This window comes from Trachypithecus francoisi, unplaced genomic scaffold (assembly GCF_009764315.1).
Source record: "Trachypithecus francoisi isolate TF-2019V2 unplaced genomic scaffold, Tfra_2.0 Lachesis_group11, whole genome shotgun sequence".
NCBI lineage: Eukaryota > Metazoa > Chordata > Mammalia > Primates > Cercopithecidae > Trachypithecus > Trachypithecus francoisi.
The window spans coordinates 126,467,404-126,490,476 of NW_022681456.1; the positions used below are offsets into that span (position 1 = coordinate 126,467,404).

A 23,073-nucleotide genomic window follows, 5' to 3' on the forward strand; every position below is an offset into this window, starting at 1 on the left:
AAATCTGGGCGACTTACAAAGAAAGCAGAAAGGCTCTGTTTTAGCTTTCCTCAGAGAGCAGTCATGAGAGTAGAGGTGAAAGCAGTGTTGAATTTGCCAAATTTTTAATATGCAAATTCAAGAGATTTCATTATTTCTGGTATAGCCATATCCTCTGGAGGCAAATTCATTCTCTGGCTGGGGTCAAAGAGGACACTGGCCAGCTGTGTCCAGAGGGTCTGACTCTTTGGAGAATTTCTTCGGCTATGACATGGTCTCTGACTCATGCTACGGGCTCAGGAGACATCCTGCCAGATAACCCTAATGTCTTGTTCAGGGACTGGAAAGGCAGAGAGGTGGGAAAGTGATAGATTTAAAGTAGCATGACAAAACGGAAAGGAATGTGGTGGAAATACTAAACTAAGGCCATATAGAAAAGACTGGCTATGCTTGTTCCCCAAATCTTAATTGCAAAATTAATTCACACTGGCTTTGTTCTGAACATAGGTCTTGAGGCCTCAAAATTAGTCAATGGGGCCACATGAAGATGTTCTGACCCATGGCAAAGCTGGGAGCTGGGACAGAGAGATTCTGGTGGAGCCTCCACTGGGGATTGGTCTGGTTTTGGTTAATCTCTTTATTAATGATCCGGAAGCAGGAGGGAGGAAAAAGTGGCAGATTAATTAAAATGCACAGATGACGCTCAAAGGGAAGGTGCTGCAGACACCAGTGAGGACAGACCAATTAGGCTGAAGCACCCATGGGGGTTGGCAACCTGGAAATAGCATGATTAGATTCAAACTAAAACATGTAGGTTAACTCACCGGGGGCACGGTAGATCCAAAACCAACAAGGGAGGGAAATGCTTGGAAGGGGATGAAGGGAGGGGGTGACTTGGAATTGCTACAAGGAGTAAATGAGAAATGAGCTCACATGAATAAAGCTGTGTGGGTTTCCACGGCACCTTCTTCCCTGCTAGCTCTGCGTCCTCCACCTCATTCACTTCAGCACCTCTCAGGTAGTGGCAACCATGAAACTCCCTGTCTTATGGAGCACAAAAAAGACATAAATTGAGGAACAGAGCCAAGATCACAAAGCAGGCCAGAGACGGTCCCCAAAACCTGCTGATGCGCATGCTCTAAAGTCACGGAAAACCAGAAGCAATCAGGGAGCTAGAGGAGAAACAGCTACTCTCTCTGTTGGTATTTGGTGAGGCCTCATGAGACAATCCCTGAACTCTGAACAGGTCTGCATCTATGTAGTGTCAAACCAGGTGAGAGAAGAGGCAGATGTGGATTCCTATCCTGTTCTTTAAGATACCTAATTCTACTGTTGTTCCTCTCCTTAAAACTTAGTACTTAAAACTCAGGGCTCTGAAACTGACTAACACACATGGTCAATCCTCGGCCCAAGATCTGAAATAGGACAAGGCCCTCAGTTTTCAGGAGATGCTGGCTTCTCAGCAGAAATGAGACAAGACACACAGTCAACAGAGAGGCATACTCTAGGATAAAATAAAATAAAACAGAGAACCTCAGAAGATTGACTCGCCTCCCTAAGAAAGGAGGTACTGAAACTGGTCCTTTTGAAGGCCAGAAAGTGAGGAACAGGGACCCCTGAACAGACAAGGAACCTATATCCCCAAAGAAAGCCAAGTGGACCGAGATGGAGGTAGAAAGCTGTGCGTTTCCTTTGCACAGCTGTTAGGAGAGGAATTTCACATTGTTTAAAGCATACCCTCCTCTGGCCTCGGGCTGTGAAAGATGGAAGGCATGGCACACGTCAGAACAGTGTGCACCAGCCGCTCCAGGGAGGAAGGTACGACAGTTATTCCCCAGGCCAAGGAAGCCTCTGGCTTAGCCCCGTCTTGGCAAAGAGAGATCTTAAAGGAGCTTGGCATGCCGACACAAGCCCCAGGAAACTCAGGTTTACTTTATCCTTTGCATATCACAAACTCCCATGTCATGGAGCGGGGGGTGGACTAAGAAGGATCCTTCAGAGAAAATCTGAGTCTATCTGGCTACTAGCCATCATGGTGTTATCCTGCATTTAGTCGTCTTTGTTTTGGTAATTCACACTCATCCACCACTGTGCATACAGGTGTGCACGCATGGGTTTGTGGGCCTACACACACACACACACACACACACACACACACACAACATGTAACTACCTGAGGTGAGGACGGACTCTAGTTGAACTATTTTCAAATTTTTGAATTTTGAAAAATTTGAAACTATTTTCAAATTATGGAATCATTTAATGTTCAGAAACATTTCAATTTTGGTATCATTTTCTGTGTCTGGATTACTCCAATCTGTAAGTGTGAAAACACACAAGGGGAAGTTGCTTCAGCCACATAGACAGCTGAAAGTGCAGCTGGCATTAAATAATAACTTTGGCCTCACAGAATAGCTGCCCACGTCAATGTTTTTGTTTTAAATTTATGATTATGTTCAAGTTGAGTTTATGGTCAAGCATATACGTTGTCTGCAAAATGCTATACAACAATAAGTGATACCATTACACGGGAGGGGGTGCTGAGTAATTGATTTTCAATAATTATAATTAATAATAATGATGGCAATGATGAAAGTATTTATCTTATCCACCCAGACAAGCATGAGTCTCCAAATGGCAGAAGAAATAAGTTGGCTTCTTCTTGAGGGTTGGAGGCTAAGGGAAATCCCAAAGCATGCCTTCCATTCAGTTCTTACTCTTCCAAACCAAGACCACAGCTGGCTTGGCAATGGCCAGAACTTTTTTGTGTGCATCAACTATAGCAGCAAGTCCAGGATAAAGTCAAACCATACTGGTTTGGCCCCCAGAGGACTTGGCTGCAGAAAGTGTGGTCAGATGGCAGGCAGACTCCTCTAGACTTGGCCATCAGGCCTGTGTCAAATATGGCCCCTCATGTCTCCCTGCTGCCACACAGCCAACTGCCTTTCACAAGAATGAGGAGTATTGACTGGTCTGCAGCTATACTGATTGCTGGTCTGGTCTGGATCCCTTGTCCGGAAAACCATGGCGTCCGAAGACTGTGACAGCTGGGGCTGTCTTCTGCTCCTCCAGGTGTCTCTCCCCTCTGTTCCCTGTGACCGCCATCATGCTTCTGAGTACTTTTACAGACTCGGGAACTGAGGCAGAAGAAACATGTGTCTGGTGCTTTTCTGAGTCTCTTCTCACCAACTCATGTAGTGATGCGGGGATGTGCACACAGGAAGAAAACCAATCTTCCATCAAAACTGGAGTGTGTGATAGACACTTAACAAACACAATGACTCCAACCCAAAACACTCCAGTGACTCTTTCTGGGCAGCTGGGCAAGACTGAAAAACCAACCCAGAGCTTGTCCTCTGAAAGCAGTTTTGGCACAAACACTCTGAACCCCAGGCTGTCTTTAATCACAGACGCAAGTCATAATAATCGCTTGTAAGAACAGCTCACATTTATTGAGCCTCACCATATGCTAGACTATGCGGAACACTTCACAGGGATGATCTCAATTAATCCTTGTGGATACGATTATTATCCCCACTTTTCAGCCAAGGAAACTGAGGCTCAGAAGGATTAAGTACTTTTTCTCAAGATGACACATCAATTGAGAGGCAGAGCCCGGGAACAAACCCCTGTCTCTGTGATCCCACAGGCCTAACTCTTAGCTGATATTGCAGAAGATCTCTCAATTCACTCCAACATCTAAGGCACCCGCCACTTCATGGCAGTGAACTAGGTAGCAAGCAGCATGCTGGTATATTAATGTTTCTTTCTTTGTAGAGTAAGAGACATTCAAGACAGATCCTCTGAAACATAAAGGGGAAATTTCCAGTCTAAGGCTTGCCTCACCAATTCACAGTAACTGAAGAGCACATGTATGTGATATGGGGCTAGTGGAATCAATTGTTTATGGTTTACTTTCTCCAAATGTAAAGTATTCCTTTCCTCTTCTCTTAGTTGATGGTAAAAAACAACCAAGAAGCCAAAGATTCATTTTAAAAAAATGGCAGGAGCGTTGAAGGTGGGACAGATTTCTGATTCTTTTGTTTTCACAGATTGCAGCATATTTGTAGCTGATGATGAGAAACAAAATAATGTAGGCTCTTGGCACATCCCCTGTTTTGATCTGTTAATAAAAACCAACTCTGCCACTAATGAGCTTTGTGGCTAAGGGAGAATCACTGTGCGTCTTGGGGGGCTCAGTTCCTGAGCAGTGTTTCTTCACAGGGGTGCTACTTGGATTTCGAACAGGACAGTTTTTTTATTGTTCAGTTTTATCCCCCATGCATGCAACTCAGGCCCACACCTACTAAATATCAATCGTGACCCCAGACACGGTGACAAGTGATAAAAAGGACTCACACCTTTCCAAATCCATCTGCACAGACCCCTCAGTTATGAATAACATGATGCTGGGGTGTTAATTGTTCTATGATCACTGGCCCTTTTACAATGTAATCAATGCTAAGGAATCCTTCTGCTAAACCACCACACATGTGCCCATACATAAATAATATTGCAAACAATTTCAAGGTGATTCAAAGAATCCGTAAAAGTCATCCTAGTGTCCCACAGATTTTAGGTTTAGAATTCTTGAACTAAAGTATTTCAAAGGTTCTTTCTAGTTGACATACCTTATGCTTCTATTATCCTGTACCAGCTCTGAGTCATTTCTTCTCCAGACCAAATAGAGAAGAAATTATTATTATCAGCCGAATTTTCTGGTTCTCTGTGTGTCCCTGTGAAGCCAGGGTGCCAGCAACTGGCATCCAACTCTATTAGGATTATACGATGGAAAGGTTATGGGGGGAAAGTGACTTGCCCAAAAGTCAATCAATCAATCAATCAATCAATCAATCAGTACAAGATCCGGAACCAAGCTCAGCCCTCCAAATGATCAGCCCTATGCTGCTCATCCACATCCACACACAGAGCAGTCGGTGTATTTAAGGACACATGGAGGGAAGCCTGCCCACACCTATCAATAGGGCTTCCTGGGGGAGGCACAGGGGTCCCAGGTGAGCCTGTCCAACACAGCATGTCTGACACTATGTGTGAGAGGCCTGAGGCCCCAGCAGCCCTACTCAGCCCATGGAGGCAGCCCATGGAGGCGGACTCTTTCCCTTTTTCCTTTCACAAGTGTCTGTGTAGCACCAGCTCTTGGCATCTACCTTCCTTATGGACACCAGGAACCAGAGCATTTTCCTTTTTGTCCATAAACCTGCCATCACTCTGGGTGACTTCACCTCCAGCCTGATGGCTTTTTCATTCCTTGGTCTCCCTGTTCCTGCACATCCTCAAGATCTGTGTTCTCCATGATGTTTGAAAACGCAAATGCGATTCCTCAAAGACCTAAGCGATTCCTCAAAGACCTGAAAACAGAAATACCATTCGACCCAGCAATCTCATTACTGGGGATATACCCAAAGGACTATAAATCATTCTCTCATGAAGACACATATGCACACATATGTTCACTGCAGCACTACTCACAATAGCGAAGACACAGAATCAACCTAAATGCCCATCAATAAGAGACTACAGGGGATGAGGTGTCATCTTGTAATGTCACCAAGGTCGTTCCATTAAATTTGCTCAAAAGGGCCTGATTCAGTACCTGGATGAGGAATCTACAGTGGATCTCTAGGACGATTACTGGTGTTTACCAAGTACTCGGGGCTGGAACCCTGAAGAACATGGGAGTGCCCTGGCCCTGTTGATCTCCTGAAGGTGTGCGCCAGCAGAGGGTCTGCAAGTCCCACGGGTCTGACTGCAAAGTGGCAAAGCAGAGAGGCAAAGCCACCCCACTGCTCATGGAGACTTCAGGTAAGTGGGTGAGTGAGTGCTAGAGAGACAGGTAGAGAGAGAGAGAGTCATAGACAGAGACAGAGAGAGACTGGGAGAGACAGAGACAGATACAGCGATGCAGAGACAGAGAGAGGCTGAGACAGAGAAAGAAAGAGACAGAGACTGAGGGAGAGGGAGACAGAGATGGAGGGACAGAGAACAAAGACAGAGACACAGAAAGGATAAAAAGAGAAAGAGACAGAGATATAGAGACTGAGAGAGATAAACAAAAGAGACATAAAGACAGAAAGAGACTGAGACAGAGAAACAGAGATAGGGAGAGAGGGAGACAAAGATACAGAACCAAGAGAGAGGGAGACAGAAACAGAGATGCAGGGAGACCGAAAAATAAAAACACACAGAGAGAAAGACAGAGGGAGAGACAGAGAGATAAAGAGAAAGGAGGAGAGATAGATACAGAGATTGAGAAAAAAGGCGATACAGAGTGAGAAACAGACAGAGAGGGAGGCAGAGAGACAGAGAAGAGAGGAGAGAGACAGTGAGTGGGAGGAAGAGAGAGATACAGTGAAAAGGGGGGTCTCTTATTTGAACAGGGGGTTTCAGCTGAGCCCAAGACTCTGGGCGGTGGCTCTTCTACCTGGTTGGGGAAAACTGGAAAGGTGGCAGAGAAGGCCCCTCTGAAGCCAGCATTGCTGCAAGTCCAGAGGACATGTGCACTTCCATTCACATTAGAGACCACTCCACCCTACCACCATCCCCAAAGCCAGGGACCTCCCTGCACTAACCTACATTTCTTCCTACTGCCAGGGAAGTGAACACGCGGGTGCTGTAAATGCAGCAGGTGGCCAAGTCCCAGCACCATGGGAAAGACGAAGGCATGGGCACTCAGTGTCACAGAACACTTCCCGGCTCAGGAAGAGGCTCTCGGAACAGGCCGTGATCACACAGGCCACCTGTACCTTGTCCCAAGAGGGGTGGCAGTGCCTGGCACCCTGGCCAACACGGGCTGGGACAGGAGGGCTACCAGCAACAAGCCAGTACCTGTCTTGTGGGAAACAAGTCAGGTAGTGTGTGTGTGTGAGCGTGTGTGTGCGCGCACACGCATGCGCACGTACACGTCTACGCGTGTCTGAGTGTGTGTGTTGTATGTCTCTATGTGCGCAGTATCTGTGTATGACTGCAGATGTGTCTGTGTGTAGTATGTGTATGTGTGCATGTATGCCTGTGAGTGTGTCTGTCTCTGCGTGTGTGTCGTGTGCATATCTATATGTTGTGTGTGGTGTCTGTGTAAGCCTGTGGGTGTGTCTGTGTGTTGTGTATATGTATGCATGTGTGATGTCTGATGTGCTTGTGTGTGCATGTGCATGTGTGCAGTATGCGTGTGTGTGTGTCTGTATGCATGCGGTGTATATGTCCAGGTGTAAGTGTGTCTCTGTATCGAGTGCATATGTGTGTGGTGTTATTCTGTGTGTGTGGTGTTATTCTGTGTGTGTGGTGTGTGTGTGATGTTATTCTGCTTATGTGGTGTACGTCTATACGTGTGTGTGCGGGTGTGTATTCTGTGAGTATACCTGTGTGTTTGTGGTGTGTGTATGTATGTGTATGTCTCTGTCTGTATGTGTGTGTGGTGTTATTCTGTGTGGTGCTTGTATGCGTGTGTGTGCATATATGTATTCTGTGAGTGGGTCTGTGTGTGTGCATGTGTGTGTGGTATTCTGGGTGTCTGTGTGGTGTGACTGTGTGTGCATGTGTGTTATGTTATTGTGTGTGTGATTTATGTCTGTATGCATGTGTGCATGTGTGTGGTGTTATTCTGTGTGTGTGTGGTATATTTGCGTGTGTGTGGTGTTATTCTGTGTGTGGTGTGTGTATGTCTGTGTGTGCCCATGTGTGTGGCGCTATTCTGTGTGTGTATCTGTGGTGTGTGGATGTGCATGTGTGTCGTGTTATTCTGTGTGTGTGCATGTGTGTGGTGTTATTCTGTGTGTGTCTGTGGTGTGTGTATGTGCATGTGTGTGGTGTTGTGTGTGTGGTGTGTGTGCGTGTGTGTGGTGTTATTCTGTGTGTGTGTGCATGTGTGTGGTGTTATTCTGTTTGTATGTGCATGTGTGTGGTGTTATTCTACGTGTGTCTGTGCTGCGTGTGTGTCTGTGTATGTGTGCATGCGGGTGTGGTGTTATTCTATGTGCCTCTGTTTGGTGTGTGTGTCTGTGTGTGTATGTACACGTGTGCGTGGTGTGCTGGGCGAGGGATGCTGAGAAGGGGAGGTGCCAAAAAGCTGAAGGGATCAAGAGCCTGCATCTACTCCCGGCCTCCCCTTTGGCCACTGTGAGTCCCTGGACAAATCTGGTTTTCAGTCTCAGACCAGCATCAGATTGCTTCTCTAGCAAGGGCAGGAACCGGAGTAAATCATCCAGAGACCATCCCGGTGTTAGCAGCCTGCTGTCGTCCACACGGGTCTAAAGCCAGGCAGGGCTCTCGCTCTCTGGGTCCCTTTCAGCACAGAGGAGCGAGTCAGCTCTCTGGGTCCTCCTCACCCACCGCCCACACCCCCAGTGTGGTGCACGTGGAGTCAGGCACAGGGCTCCAGTGGCCTTCCTGGGTCCCCATGAACTGGAAACATGTGAGGACAGGCAGGGGAGAAGCTGTGAGATGGAAGGAGAAACTCTGGGTCAAGTTTGCATTTCTCATTATTTCTCCAACCCTTCTCAAATTCCTTTTGTTCAGAAACCTCCTTGAGTTTCTGAAGGCTTCCCCCTCCCCCATCCCACCCCCTGAAAACCTCCAGGAGCTCCTCCAGCCTGTAACCCTTCCGGATAACACGTTCCATATGTCGGTCACTCTTGGCATGAAACGTTTGCACTCACTTTTCTGGTCACCTCCTCCGTGGTCTCCCCACATTGCCTCTCCCCAGAGTGACCCCACCAACCTCCTCTGTAGCCCTCTGTTCAAGAAGCAGGGACTGGGATCAGGTTGGAGGGTCCTTTGGTCTCCCTCCCTGGTCAGCTCCCATGCAATATGCCTGCAGGTTCGCCTCCCGAGTGCCCCAGAGTGCTCCTAACTTTGCTCCAGCCCACCCGCCGCCAACAGCTGCAGGGAGACCCTCCTTTAAGCACTGGGGCTAATTGAGCAGGGCTCTGACTGAGCTTGCCGCATTATTTGCTTAGAGCAAGCTTTTACAGCAAGGCAACACAGCGTTCTATTGTCTTCCTTTCCCACCCAGCTCCCCCTCCTGCCGAGGCTACCCACTGTGGTAAATAAAGGCCGGTGGGACTTTTTTCCACCCTAACTTCCAATGCTCCCTTTGCGAATGCAAACAGACATTCTAGCCTTCCTTGCTTGACTCTCGCCCCAGGCGCCACCCCCTCCACCCTCCTGATGCATCTTTTGATGACTGAATTTGATGCTGGAAAACCACACAGAGCACAACCCCATGCAAGGTTTTGTGGATTACCCGAAAGAGGAGAAAGGTGGCGTTCAACAGCTCTGGAGGGGCTGCACAGGAAGCGATGAAGATGACTTTAAATAGACCAAGGAAGCCTAAGAGCTGCTCTAGTTCTTCTTCCTTGAGAGCACAGGAGTCCTTAAAGGCCTCAGACTCCCAGGAATGCTCTGGGGACCAAACAGAGGCCGCCTTGAAACAGGTAGTGAGGCAAAGCCCACAGCCTAACACTGGAGTTAGGAACAAGTGGGAAGACGTGAGGCCTAGAGGCCAGCCTGAGAGCATCAGGGCTTTCAGAAAAGACACAGAGAGCCCTGTCCAGGATACACATGGCTGAGCCATCAGCTATCTTGAAGAACGGAAGGATGAGAGATTGAACACCTACTCTGTGCCAAGGACTGAAATTTAAAACTTACATCTCCAGCTTTTTGGGGAGAGACAGAGTTAGGAAAACTATAAAGAGAGGCTTTTGCTATGTTAAAGCCAAGAAATCCAGGGCATAGAGTAGGTGAGGGATAGGCTCAAAGTTGTTACTGCTAGATGTAAAACTACAAGCAGAGTCTCTGCTTCCCGACTCCTGATCCTACAGTCTTCCTAAAGGATAGCCTTCTCTATTTTCGAAGTCCTAGAGCCCAGCAGGGTGGGCCACATGCTTGTGATCACCAAGTAAGTGGAGCTCCTTCATCCGGCTGTAAACCTAAGGGAGAGCCCTCATATCTACAAAATGCAGACCACGCTTTATCAGCATCTGTTAGATACCCTAACAGTATCTGTGATGCACCAGTTTACACAAAATAGATCATTTCCAAAGTGGAACCACCTCTGGCTGCAAGAATGTCCTCTTGAATAGGGAGATGGACGGATCCATTATTGGCCCAAGTTCTGCATCCACTTCTTTCTAATTCTAGCCTCCCCCGCTATCTCCTCTCTCCGGCAAATCTTGGCTCTATTTAGTCTATAGATGGATTGTGTTCTGGAGATGAAACAAGTGAGGCAAAATTGTATCTAAAACAATCCTTTTTCAACAAGACTGGTATTAAGAAAATGACAGCAATAACGAAGGAAAATATATTTGATGATGAGTTTGGATGATGCACGAGGGCTCATGAGACAACTGAAGGAATGTAATTGAGGTATCTGACTTCAGAAGGTCCGAGTGTGCTGATGGGCTTGGCAAGGAACCCTGCAATTGGCACGAACGAATGGATTAACACAGAGGATCCGTTGGAATCCATTGTGCAGAAATGTGCCCTGATATTGTGCTGGGCATATACAGTAGGGGACAAGGAGGACCTGATAAGCTGAAATAGAAAGAGATTAGACCCCTCCTAAGAGGCAACAGACGAGCTCCTCTGCCACTGGACCAATGTGCAAAATGTTAGAGTCGTTTATTTGAAGATTTGTTTCAGTTTACTACTAACAATGCTGTAATGTTTTTAGACGTGCAGTCTAAACGACCACATTCAAACCGGGTTTAATAGAGGAAACTCCAAAAAGTTCCTTCAAGACCTGAGGGTCTGTGATCCTAAGCTGGTGTTGAAAAAGCTAAATGCTGCCCCACAGGGAGGCCTGTCGGGCCACAGGCCTGTGTAAGCCACGAGTGACCCTCACCACAATGGAAGTGAGTCACATGGCTGCTGGGGCGGGGATCCCTGCCGACTGTAGTCAGACGGAAGGGTCTGGACATTCTTTTTATGCTGGCATTGGTTCAGAATGTGAAACTTTTGATCCTACAACATGATACATTTTAATTCCTCCTGGTGATGTTAATAATGCAGTTGGTTGATGCCACACGAACAGAATTTACAATGCACGGATGCTTCCAAGAACAAGGAGGAAGTAATAACTGTAGTCTTGCAGGTGGGCCTCAGTTTGCACTCTATTTAGGCTTCTGAAAAACGTGGATGGCAAATCAACTTTTGTGAATTGAATTGCATTTTAAAGATACTAGGAAGGTTTGCAATGGAAAAATCTTACTGTGGATTCCTATGGAAAGCAGTAAATAGCCACTTTTCAATTAAAAACACATCTGATATAAGGCTAGTTTTAGCTTAAAGCACAGTCAACCTTTAAATGTACAGCAACTATGGTGTAAATACATTCCCATTTTATAATGAATACATGTGCTTTGAGACTAAAGCAGTCACCGAGGGAGTAAGGCTTACTCTTCCATTAGCTCTTCCAGTATTTGGGTGTCCCGTTGATGTGCATTATGTCCTACAGCTAATGCCCCAGAAAGCGAGAAATCTGGAATAAGAAAAGAAGCAGGAGAATGTCCCTGCTGGAAGTTCCCATTTTTGCCCTCCCATGTCCTAAACAATAGCATCCTAAATTCTCATTATATATGATACTTCAATCTTCTCAAGCATCCTAATAAAGAAAGAAATGGAGGGAAGAGAGGCAAGCAGAAATTACACACTCCTGAAGGCTCACGAATAATTATAGCATCAATAGTGATGAAAACTACCTTTGTCAGTACTTACTCTCCAGCAAGAACTGTGCTGAGAACCCTGTAATCACAACCCGACTTCATTCTACCATAACCCTATGAGGCAGATCCTGCAGTTCACAACTTACCTGAACCCTGCATATCATCTCATACCCTCTGTAAGATCTGAGTGAACATCCAATGATTAAACCTGTTAATATTTCCACTGCAAAAATATATTCACCGAAGTGAAACCAAGACCAGCTCAATTCAGGTTAGGCTTTACAGCCAAACGAATTTGCTGTCACGTTAAGAAACGACTCTGGGTTTTCAGGGCTTTTTGGGTTTTAGAATTATAAAGAAGAGACTGGGGATGTGTATCATTCTATTTCGTAAATAAGGGTAGCCTGCTTGAGATCACACCATGGCAATACTATAGCTCAGCTTAGCAGAGCTGGAGCTGGGATTCGATCCCAGGCATGTCTGATTCCAAAACCCACGTTTTCAAACACTAGGGCCATGCTGCTCATATTCCCTGCCCCGGGGAAACTAGAGAATAAAAACTCCCTGCAGTGGTTTTCTGAGAAGGCCCCATTAAACCGTGATTACATACACCCTTTTTTATGTTTATTTTTTCCTGAAATAATTTTTCCTAGAGAGATGATTTTTCCTTATTATAAAAGTAATAGGATGTACTTGTTGAAGAAAAATTTAAAAATACAAAAATATATCATCTTTCGGCTCCCACAGGTATCATTATGGAATATTTGTGCCCAACCTTTTAAAAATACCTCAAAAATTTCTATGCATTATAGTCGAGATGGTTTAATATACATCATTCTGTAACTTTCTTATTTCACTTACTATTACAATCTAGGCTTTCTCCCCTTGTATTACAACTCTACCTAAACACAATCCTGATGGCCACATAATATTCCATCACATTCCTTTGCCATAATTTACTGGATGACACCCCCTTGTTGGACATTTACTATGTTGAATCCTCTGCTCCCATAAACGATGCTGCAATAAGTATCTCCATGTGCAAAGCTTACTATGGGTGTGCTATTCTCATGGTCCACCACTCCAGCCACTTCCTTACGCTCCGGCCACATCTGCCCTGTGCAGCCCCAACCTCAGATCAGTTTATACATCTATTCTCCCAGCAGACACGCAGGCTGCTAAAGACGGGGAAACGTGGCCTATGAACTATTTGGTGCCCAGCAAATTGATGTTCTCAAGGGTCTGCTCAGCCCTTACTGTAGATCAACAATTGGCTCTTTTTCTCATTTTAGGTCTTCCCTCCCCTCACAGCAGCTCCTATCTCCTCAAGCCTCTTGGAACATCATACAGAGAATCCTGCCTCCTGCTGCACAGAGTCCTTCAGGTGGGAGCTCCCTCAGCTGTCTAACTCCACCTGCAAATCTCCTTAGATGTATTCTCTTAAGGTGACCAGATACTTTATCACCTCAACTTTCGAAAGTGAAAAGGGGTGTAAGCAATAATTTTGCACGGTAGGACTGCCCTGGGTCAACCAGGAAGTGCGATTGCTGTGAGTATAACCAAAATTTTCTCTGAGTGGCAGGGCTGACCTTATCATACCCGCTCTCTAGCAGGCCCTGTACCAACACTCTGGGCCCACACCCATTCCCTCAGAAGCCTTCTTCCCTCAGGGCCTCCATCTCAGATGTATTTTCTCTTTCTTTTATTTTGTTTTTCTTTTCTTTTCTTTCTTCTTTCTTTCTTTCCTTTTTTTCTTTTCTTTTCTTTCCTCTCTCTCTCTTTCTCTCTCTCTTTCTTTCTTTCTCCCCTTCTCCCTTTCTCTCTTTCTTTCTTTTTTTCATGGGGCAGAGTCTCAATCTGTCACTCAGTCTAGAGTGCAGGGGCATAATCACAGCTCACTGCAGCCCCGACCTCCTGGGCTCAGGTGATGCCTCCCACCTCAGCCTTCCAAGTACCTGGGACCACAGGAAAGCGCCACAAACCCAGCTAATTTTTTGTATTTTTTGTAGAGATGGGGTTTTGCCATGTTGCACAGGCTGGTCTCAAACTCCTAGGCTCAAGCGATCCTCCCGCCGTAACCTCCCAAAGTGCTGAGATTACAGGTGTGAGCCACCGAGCCTGGCCCAGACATATTTTCAACCTACCCCTCCTTAAAGGTTTTCCTTCCTCTGTAGATAATGTTCAGATGTTGCCAGTATTAGAGAAATAAAATAAAATAGTTGTCCTTTAATTTTGTAATTATCTGATCCCAGCCACACGCTGTCTTCCAGAAAGCAGCATTCCCTATGTCCATCATCACCACCTGCACCAGGTCCCTAAAGAAAGAGCCCCACCTAGAACACCATTCCTTATTTCCAAGTCAGGCAGGCGTGCCACAGCCCCTCCTCCCTCGTGCTCTCTGAATCACTGGACACCCCGATCCCTCCTCCAGATGGCACCTCTCCTGGTCTTCCTACTACCATCACCAGCACTTCCCTTGCATTCTTTCCATATTCTTCTCTGACATTCTGCTATCCCTTCTCATCTGAGGATATGATTGTGCAATCTCATCCACCCTGCTGATGTGTGGATACGTCTACGCTCACATCTCCAGGCACAGACCTCCGTCCTACACTCCAAACCCACAGACACCCATGGGACATCCATGGCCTACTAGACATCTCCACCTGAACTGCAGAGGAATCTCAAGGGTGCTATATCTAAAGCTCAAGTCACCATCCTCCCCCAAACCCTGCTCCTCCTCCGGCCTCTTGGATTTTCTCTCTTGGGAAAAGGCAGTACCAGAAATCATGTATGAGTCCTCTTTCTGCCTTTCTTCCCTGCCCCTCACATCGAATTGATCTTTAATAATTCCAGTTGACTCGGCCTCCTCCTATTTTTCAAAAGCCACCCTCCTTTTCTCTATAGCCCATGCTACCTCTCTTGCCTGGATTACTTCAATAGATCTCTTAAATGGTTTCTGAGACCCTATTTTGCCCTCTCCCAGCCTTCCCTATCATTTCTTCCCCGCACTGGAATGGAATTGGGTCATTCCTCAGCTGGAGAAATTTCTGTTCTTCTCTATAACCTCCAAGATCAAGCTAAAATTCCTCAGTATCGTCTGCCCCGCATCGTCTGGTTCCTGGGCGCCTCTCTTGCCAGCCTCATCTTTGGCCAGCCCTCCTCTCCCTGTGCACAGCAGCCTCAGTGAGGGACCCGGGTTTTCCAAACACACCATGTACACTCTCACCTCTGCCAGGGCTCCCCTGACAACTCCCTGTGCCACAAAGGCAATTTCTCCCTCTTCTTCCCTGGCTAACTACTATGTGACTGTCTGACCCTGCTCATACATCACGTCTCTGAGAAAGACTTCTCAGCACTTACCGCATTCTTTTACAACCATCCTTTTTCTTGCCTGTCTGCTCTACTTAACCATAAGCTCTCTTTTGATGTGTTTTGATATCCTTAGCACCTGCAATGGTGCCTGGCTCATGGTAGGTACTCCATAAAAGATTCCTAGAAACAAAGTCACTGCATCAAAGGGATGAAGCTCTTAAGAAGCCTGAAATACGCTTTTGTCCTGGAATCATTATTGTCAGCTCGCCCTTTCACTCTCAAGTGTCCCACTTTGGATAATAAATTCCATGCTCACTCTTCTCCGAAGGCCTTCCACATGGATGCCTGTACCCTTTAAAGATATTTATCCACGGCCAAGAGCCATAGACCAACTAGGGTGAACCAGAAGGGGACTGAAGATGCATATGCGAGGTGAGAGAGGTGGGAGAAGGAGCTTCTGGGTGTCCTGAAGATGATGGATGACATGGGTGATCTCACACAAAACTGCACGTCAGCAACTGCAAAGGAAGGATTCAGGTGCCAAAGAGAAAAATAAAAATCTCAATTCCAGCAGCCCTTGCCCACTGCCCAGAAAGGCATGGTTGCCTCTCTTTGGGAAGGAGAGACAAGAAGGAAGGCAGCTCAGTAGGCCACGGGGAAGGATAGCTGCACTAGGATGGGAAGGGACTTGCCCAGAATTCAGAAGCCGCTCTGGACCGGAGTCTCCTCTCTCTCACGCACCACCTACTAGACCATGATTTCCCCAGCAGGGCTTCCTGGCCCTACAGTTCAAACATAGGATCAGCACTAGATTGGAAATTTTTAGGAATAAGAGAATGCATAAGACTGGAGAACCTGCAAATAAAAGAAAGTAGGAGTTAACACCCAGGGACTTGTAAAAACTAGGGCAGGGCCAAAATGCCCCTTAACCACCTCTGTGAAGACAGTGTCTAAGCACAGACAAGGCCCTGGGAGGGCTTCCTACCACGTCAGGGAACTCAGTGTGGCCCTAGGTAACTAGTGGATTTCAAGTTCCTGAAATCCACTTTTTCATTGCTATCCACATTTCCTTGCTATCCACAGCTCCAGTGCCTAATGCGGTCCTAGCACAAGTTGCACAATTATGTGTGTGGAGTGGAAAGAATGTACTTCCTAGGAGATGCACAAGGATCTGGGGAGGGCTGGGCAGGCAAAAGTCAATGAGAAAAGAGGCATAGGTCTCTCACAGTGGCAGAAAGAGAGGACAGCAGTCTGAAGCTTAAGTTCAGGTTTGGATGGGGAGATGTTTTTAGCAAGACCATTTAGAGACGGGCCAGGAGCTGTTTTTTAACTAAACAAGACAGGAACTCTGCTGCTGGAGCCTTTCAAGAATATATCTAGTTTGCAAGTAAAACTCAGAGAAAGTGCTCTCTTGGTCCAAAGAAAGAGAATGCTGGAGAATGTTTTTCCCCTTAGGAAATTCACTGAATAATGGCTCTGGGGATAAATTAACACAGGTGTCAACATAGATATCTGTGATCACCGGTTCCCTAGAACAATGCAAAAAGGCCAGCTCTGAGGCCAACTCCCGCGAACCAGTGGTCTCTGACCCTGCCACAGCTTTGTCCCTCAGTGTCACCCTCCCAGGAACACTGAGCCCAGCGGGGAGAAGACAGGTGCAAATGAGAAGAAAGACCAGTAGTGGCAGTCAAGCCAGCCTTGACAACCCTCCTTGTCACCCGGCATTGTGAGGGATCAGCGCAGGTCCCCTCCAGGAAGAGGAACAGAGAGTGAGTGACCACTGGAGGGAGAAAGTGAGGGTGGCGGTGGAGGTCCCGAATGTCGTGTAACTCCTGACATTTATATGGTTCGGTGTATTTTCAAGTTGATCACGATAGTAACCCAATTCATTTCAATATGAGGACAAATTTTTTTTTATTTTAAATGTAAGAAAACTGAATCTCAGGAAGGGTAAATAATTTGTCCAATAACAAACAGCCAGTAGGTGACAGAGCTAGAATTAGGCCTGCCATTCTATGATTTCTGTTCTGTTTCCCAAATGCTCAGGTGCACTAGCTGCCTGCTTATACTTTCCTTCCCCGTTACACCAACCACTGCCCTTCTTTCATCCAACAAGCCTTGAGATTCTTATCCATTCCATGAGGGTAATGTCAGTGTGTAGAAATGTCAAATTATTCCCATTAATAAATTTACAAACAAAGCTTTACAGAGCCTAATTACATGGAGATGGTAACCTTACCATTGGCCAAATACACTTCTTGCCAGGTGATGCTTTCTTGACCAGGACCTCAGACCACATAATTATCAAAATGAAACCACGTGAAGATGGACGGTGTGCAGAGGAAGGTCTTGGAGCTGCCAGGCCTGCTTTCTATGTTGAACGTAAGACATCTCTGCGTGAGACTCGCAGGCAAGATGCACATGTGGGAGACTGGATTCTCCTCTCTCTCCAAGCCTTTTTATTACCCACCAAGAAAGAAAACTTCCAGGATGCCTGAAGCCCACTTTCTACTTTCTGCTAGGAAGAGATCTGTCTCTGGGAGACAGACATGCATGGGGAGATCTGTCCCTGAATTCCACAGAGATCCAGAAATAAATGCCCAGTGAGCAAAGTCAAGCAACTGTCCAGAAGTCTTCCCCTCTATACAAACCTCTTCATGTCAAGTTCTCACTGTTCTTCACTGCTCTCCATCCGGAACCCTTTCCTTATCTCCAAAGAAGAACCCCTAAACGCACAGACACAGAAAAAGATGCATGCAATAAACAGCCACCACTGAAGCTGCGTCTTCTGAGATGCTCCAGGGAAGGGCCTGGCTCCCCTCAGCAATCCCTGCTCCAGTGCATTCAGCCATCTCCTCAAAATCTTCTTGCAATGTCAGTTCCTTTGCTTGATGTATTCTTGGAGGGAACAGAGTATCTGTGCTTTCATATTATTTTGTACTTTTCGACATAGTATCGGTTTCCCAAACTCACGCAGTGCTTCTGTGTGACAGATAAGGGAACTGAGGCCTGACAAGGAAAGTGACATTTCAAAGGTCACCCACTAGTTGACGCTAGGAGAAATAGGAATCCAGGTCTCTGGGTCCCCTGTGGATTCCTGTTTCTAAAGCCGTCTGTTCCACATTAATAGCGCATGAAATAGTCTATAAAAACCGGAGGAATTTCTAGTGCTAGAAGAGACCAAAAAGTCGGTGAGCCCATGTTTCTCAACAGAAATCACACTGTGGACAAATAAACTACTTCAAATGTTTATTGTAAGATCTAGTAGTAGGGGAGAAGAGAGGAGACCAGTGATGCAGAAAATGAATGGAAACTTGCATTGCCAAAAGGAAGGGTGGGAAGGAAAGGAGCTCAAAGCAGGTGTTGACAACATGTGCAGCTTCTGCGGGTATCAGTGGCTGAGAGACATACATATGGATTTCAAAATAATAGACTTTATCAGATCATCTGGGCTACACGTTTGTCTTATGAGCTGTATTTTATTGGAGAGAGCCTGCAGGCTGGGTGGCATGTTCCACACATGCATTTGACTTCATAGGTAAGGGGAATGCTCTGTCTTCTGGTCTTACTGCTCTGCTGGACACGTATGGGCAGGCGGAGCAGAGGGGAAGGAGAGACAGTGCTGAATCCCATGTGAAGCCACTGGCAGTCCCCTTCTCCAGCCGCCACAGCAGAGACCTGGGAGAAGGCAGGGGGCACATTCACCCAGGGACAGGAAACAAGGAGGAGGGCATGGCCCCCTGTCCTGCAGCCATGGGAAGAAGAGATGGCAGGAGAGACTTAGCAACAGGAACTACATGGATGGTTACAGCCAGGACTGCAAGCGGAATGCCCCAGGAACACGGATGTCCCCACTTCTGCCTCAGCATTCAGACTGCGACACAGGATTGAGGAATCAAACTTCAGGGTGAGGGGGTGTTTTCCTGCTGCAAAACGTGGATGTACCAGACACTCCCTCCTGGAGCTTGTGACAGTTAATCCAGCTTCCTGCTCTTGGCGGAGATGAGAGAGAACTCCTGTCCTCATATCAGAGAAAGGGAAGAATCCCAGCTGTACAACTTCTTCTCATTGAAACCTCTACTCCAGAAGTCTCTCTTAAAATGAGTTCAGGAACAAGTAACAGTGTCAAAGGGAAACGAGGTGCCTCTCCCCTTTTTTTTGTTTCAATACAGGGAACCTTACTGAATCGAACATGCGGGTAATGAAAAAACAGTGGATGCCATGAGTCTAAAATTATCCCAAAATAAAAAGTTAAATGTTAAAAAATACATAGTTCAAAAATTGTTATTATTTTGAAATGTGACAGAAAGACACATTCCATAAGATCTGTGACCTTCGAGGAAGGTTTGGTCAGGGTTCCTACATTTTTTCTACATTGGGCCTTACTGGTCAGGGTTAGTTCTAGATTAATCATGACTTCTTACGTCCATATGTCACCTATATTTAAGTGAAGCTGTGCACTTTTCCCCATGAGGCTGTGCACTGTGACAATCACTGTGCCCTGGAGACTGTCCACCGGTCCCACATGGTGACCTGGGTCCCTAAAGATGCCTGCCAGTGCAGTTCTGTCTTTCTCATGGGACTCTACACAGGCCACCTTTCTGCCCCCACTTCTCTCCCTTCCCAGCATGTGTCTGAGCTCTGCCGCCACCCATTCCAAGCCCTCCCCTTCTAGTCTGCTGTTTGGGAAAATGCCTCTTACGTCATTATGGTCTGACTCCTCCTGACTTCAGTGTTCAATGAATACAATGACATTTTTGGAATTCACAAAAAGACCTTTCTCTCTTAAGTGCCCAGCTCTGGCAATTAAAAGCCACAACTTGCCATAATTTTCTGTTATAGATTTATGAGATGGATTCAGCAACTTCTCCCTGTCTTTTTTTTTTTTTTTTTTTTTGAGACAGGATCTCACTCTGTCTCCTAGGCAGGAGTTCAATGGCACAGTCATGGCTCACTGCAGCCTCGACCCCCTAGGCTCAAGTGATCCTCCCACCTCAGCCTCCTGAGTAGCTGGGACCATAGGTGTGCAACCCCAAGCCAGGCTAATGTTTCTATTTTTAATGGAGATGGGGTTTTGCCACGTTGCCCAGGCTGGTCTCTTACTCCTGGGCTAAAGCAATCCACCCGCCTCAGGCTCCCAAGGTGCTGGGACTACAGGTGTGAGCCACCATGCCCAGCCGCTTTCTCTGTTCTAGGTGGTGTCCCCTCTCCCCTCTCAGTGATGAGTGTTGATGACCCACCTGGTCGGAGGAGATCTTCCCCATCCCCCAGCAGAGTGTCCTGTGTCACTATATCCCAGCATAACCCGGGCAGCATCGGTGCCAGGCTGGTAGAATTCAGCACGTGCTGAGCGTCCTGCGATGCTACCATTAAGCTCTAAGCTACCATTTTTTAGTTTACATCCATATTGTCTTTATAGCCTCCATCAGAGCTTTCCCTGGGCTGCCTCATATCTTTTCTTTCAAATACAAGAAAGGACTCGTAACAGCATAGGCAGGAAGACTGAAGAAAAAACGCCACAGTACTGGTGAGGAGTGTACCAAATGGAGAAGCAAATGCCCCCTCACTGCACACAACTCCATTACCTGCCCTCAACTGATAACTCGTTTTTGGCCCAGAATTAGATAGCTGTTCTTGAAAAGTAAAAAAAAGGCCCTAGTGTTCTCAAAACGAATCCAGTTTAGGTGATATGCATTAAGATACTGACTTGGAGGAAGATAAAAAGTAATTGCAGGCACGGTGGAAAATGTCTCTCTCTCTCAATACATCAAATACATACATCCGATGTAATATATACACATATATATGTGCACTTAAGTGTGTATATATAAAACAGCCTGAGGAGGTGGAGGACGCAGCATGAATCACACAACCAAATCAAGGCAGAGTTGATATCATCGAACAGACTGTGATTATGTTGATTGAAACCAGATTTAAAGGACCTGGGGAATTTGTTTGGGAACAGAGAACAGGACCAAAATATTCCCTCAGAGAGGAAATCTCATCAGAGGGAAAATGTAGGGGGTGGAGGGGCAGGCGTGGTAGGGAGGTGGGGAGTGGTGCTTTAGGACAGAGTTTGGGGAAAGGGAATGAGAACGATTCTCTCTCCACTTTCAAGGGTGTCCAAGGAGTACAGCATGATACATCCAGGGGAGATGCTGATGAGACAAAGGGAAGGAGGGAGGAGAACAGGACAGGCAGCTGAGGAGGGCTGGTGTGTTTGTCGCTGTGCTGCAGTGCTGGGAAATACATTCATTCCGATTTGGAAACTGAACAGTGAAACATACCTCATCTTTGTCGGAATTCAAGGATGGACGTTCATCATGTGTAGGTTTGAAAGAGGTAAGATTAATGGACAGGTCTAACAGGATGCATCAAAAGAATCTCTTTAGACACAGCCATGTGAGGAGGGGTGAGAGGAGGGAGATGGAAACATCTGGCATTTGGCCAATCCCTTGGAGAAGAAACCAGCACATTCAGAATACCACCCTCGTGAGCTAGCCAGAGCCACTGGCAGCTGTAGGAAGCACAGCCTTTCCGAGTGGCATGACTCCACCTCTCAGATACAGCACAAGGCCACATTCACCTGGGGGATCCCCGTGTATGTGTTTTGAAATGACAGTGGTATTTAAAAAACAATAATTGGCCAGGCGCGGTGGCTCAAGCCTGTAATCCCAGCACTTTGGGAGGCCGAGACGGGTGGATCACGAGGTCAGGAGATCGAGACCATCCTGGCTAACACGGTGAAATCCCGTCTCTACTAAAAAATACAAAAAACTAGCCGGCGAGGTGGCGGGCGCCTGTAGTCCCAGCTACTCGGGAGGCTGAGGCAGGAGAATGGCGTGAACCCGGGAGGCGGAGCTTGCAGTGAGCTGAGATCCGGCCACTGCACTCCAGCCCGGGCGACAGAGCAAGACTCCGTCTCAAAAAAAAAAAAAAACAAAAAAAACCAATAATCACAGAGAAGCAAGATTTTAGCACTCAGAGGAACCCTCAACTTTCACTTTACAGCTGAAGAAACCATGGTCCCAACAGTGCAGGGGAGCTGCCCAGGCCACACAGCTGGTTAATGCTCAAGCTGGAACTGGCTTTTGTGCCCCCAATTAAGTAACAGTTTCTACCTGTTTTATCTTCCTTTCGAAATTTCTGCTGCTTTTGTAACAACTTTGTAACCCTCAATTAATCAACAAAATAATAGAAGATACTCAAGAGAATATGTCCTAAGAACAGGTAAGTTAGATATTGGGAGGAACCTCCAGCACTCTAAAGATGTCTGCCTCCCAGGCACTAAGATGTCCACATCTGGGGAATCACTTCTCTTTTAATGCAATGTTATCATTCCCATCACTGACCTGTAGGCAGGACAGAGGAAGAGGTCTGATAAAGATCACAGAAACCAGCTCTTAAAATTTCCCTCCCATTGCCCCAAAAAGCAAACTTGGCAAGCCCCCAACTTTTTTTTTTTTTTTTTTTTGAGATGGAGTCTCCCTTTGTCACCCAGGCTGGAGTGCAGAGGCGTGATCTCGGCTCACTGCAACCTCTGCCTCCTGGGTTCAAGCAATTCTGTGCCTCAGCCTTCTGAGTAGCTGGGATTACAGGCGCCCACCACTACACCCGGCTAATTTTTGTATTTTTAGTAGAGACGGGATTTCACCATCTTGGCCAGGCTGGTCTTGAAATCCTGACCTCGTGATCCACCCGCCTCGGCCTCCCAAAGTGCTGGGATTACAGGCGTGAGCCACCGCACCTGGCCAAGCACTTGACTTTTTAAGGGTACGAAGGAGAATTCATAGGGTTAGCAGGTCCCTGTTGCTTCCTCCCTTCCCTCACCCCTCCCATAAACAACACTAACAAGTACACAGAGTTCAGATTCGACAGTCAGTCTCAGGGCAGATGGCTGTCAGTCCCCTCCGGGAAACACAGCCTACAGCACTTCTTGCCTGTTCATTTTGAAGTGGAGGAATTTTCATTTTCAAGTTTGAACAGGAAATTCTACTCAGGAAAGAATAAAAAAAGCAAATAGTATTTTGGTGAGTAGGCAGTACTTTCTGGATATATTTCTTTATCACATTTGAGCAGATTTCGAGTTCCCATTTTCCCT

General features: G+C 46.6%; 1 protein-coding gene across 3 annotated transcripts in view; it reads right to left on the reverse strand.

Annotated features, from left to right (window-relative positions):
- NTF3 (neurotrophin 3) overlaps positions 1-23,073 on the reverse strand; it is a 65,130-nt gene that overhangs the window by 6,087 nt on the left and 35,970 nt on the right. Inside the window, exon 2 of one of the 3 annotated variants that reach the window (XM_033223125.1) lies at positions 913-1,023. The exons of the other annotated variants lie outside the window; for them this stretch is intronic. The gene's annotated coding sequence lies outside the window, so the exon portion shown is untranslated. The remainder of the gene's footprint in view (positions 1-912; positions 1,024-23,073) is intronic. 3 annotated transcript variants of the gene reach the window in all.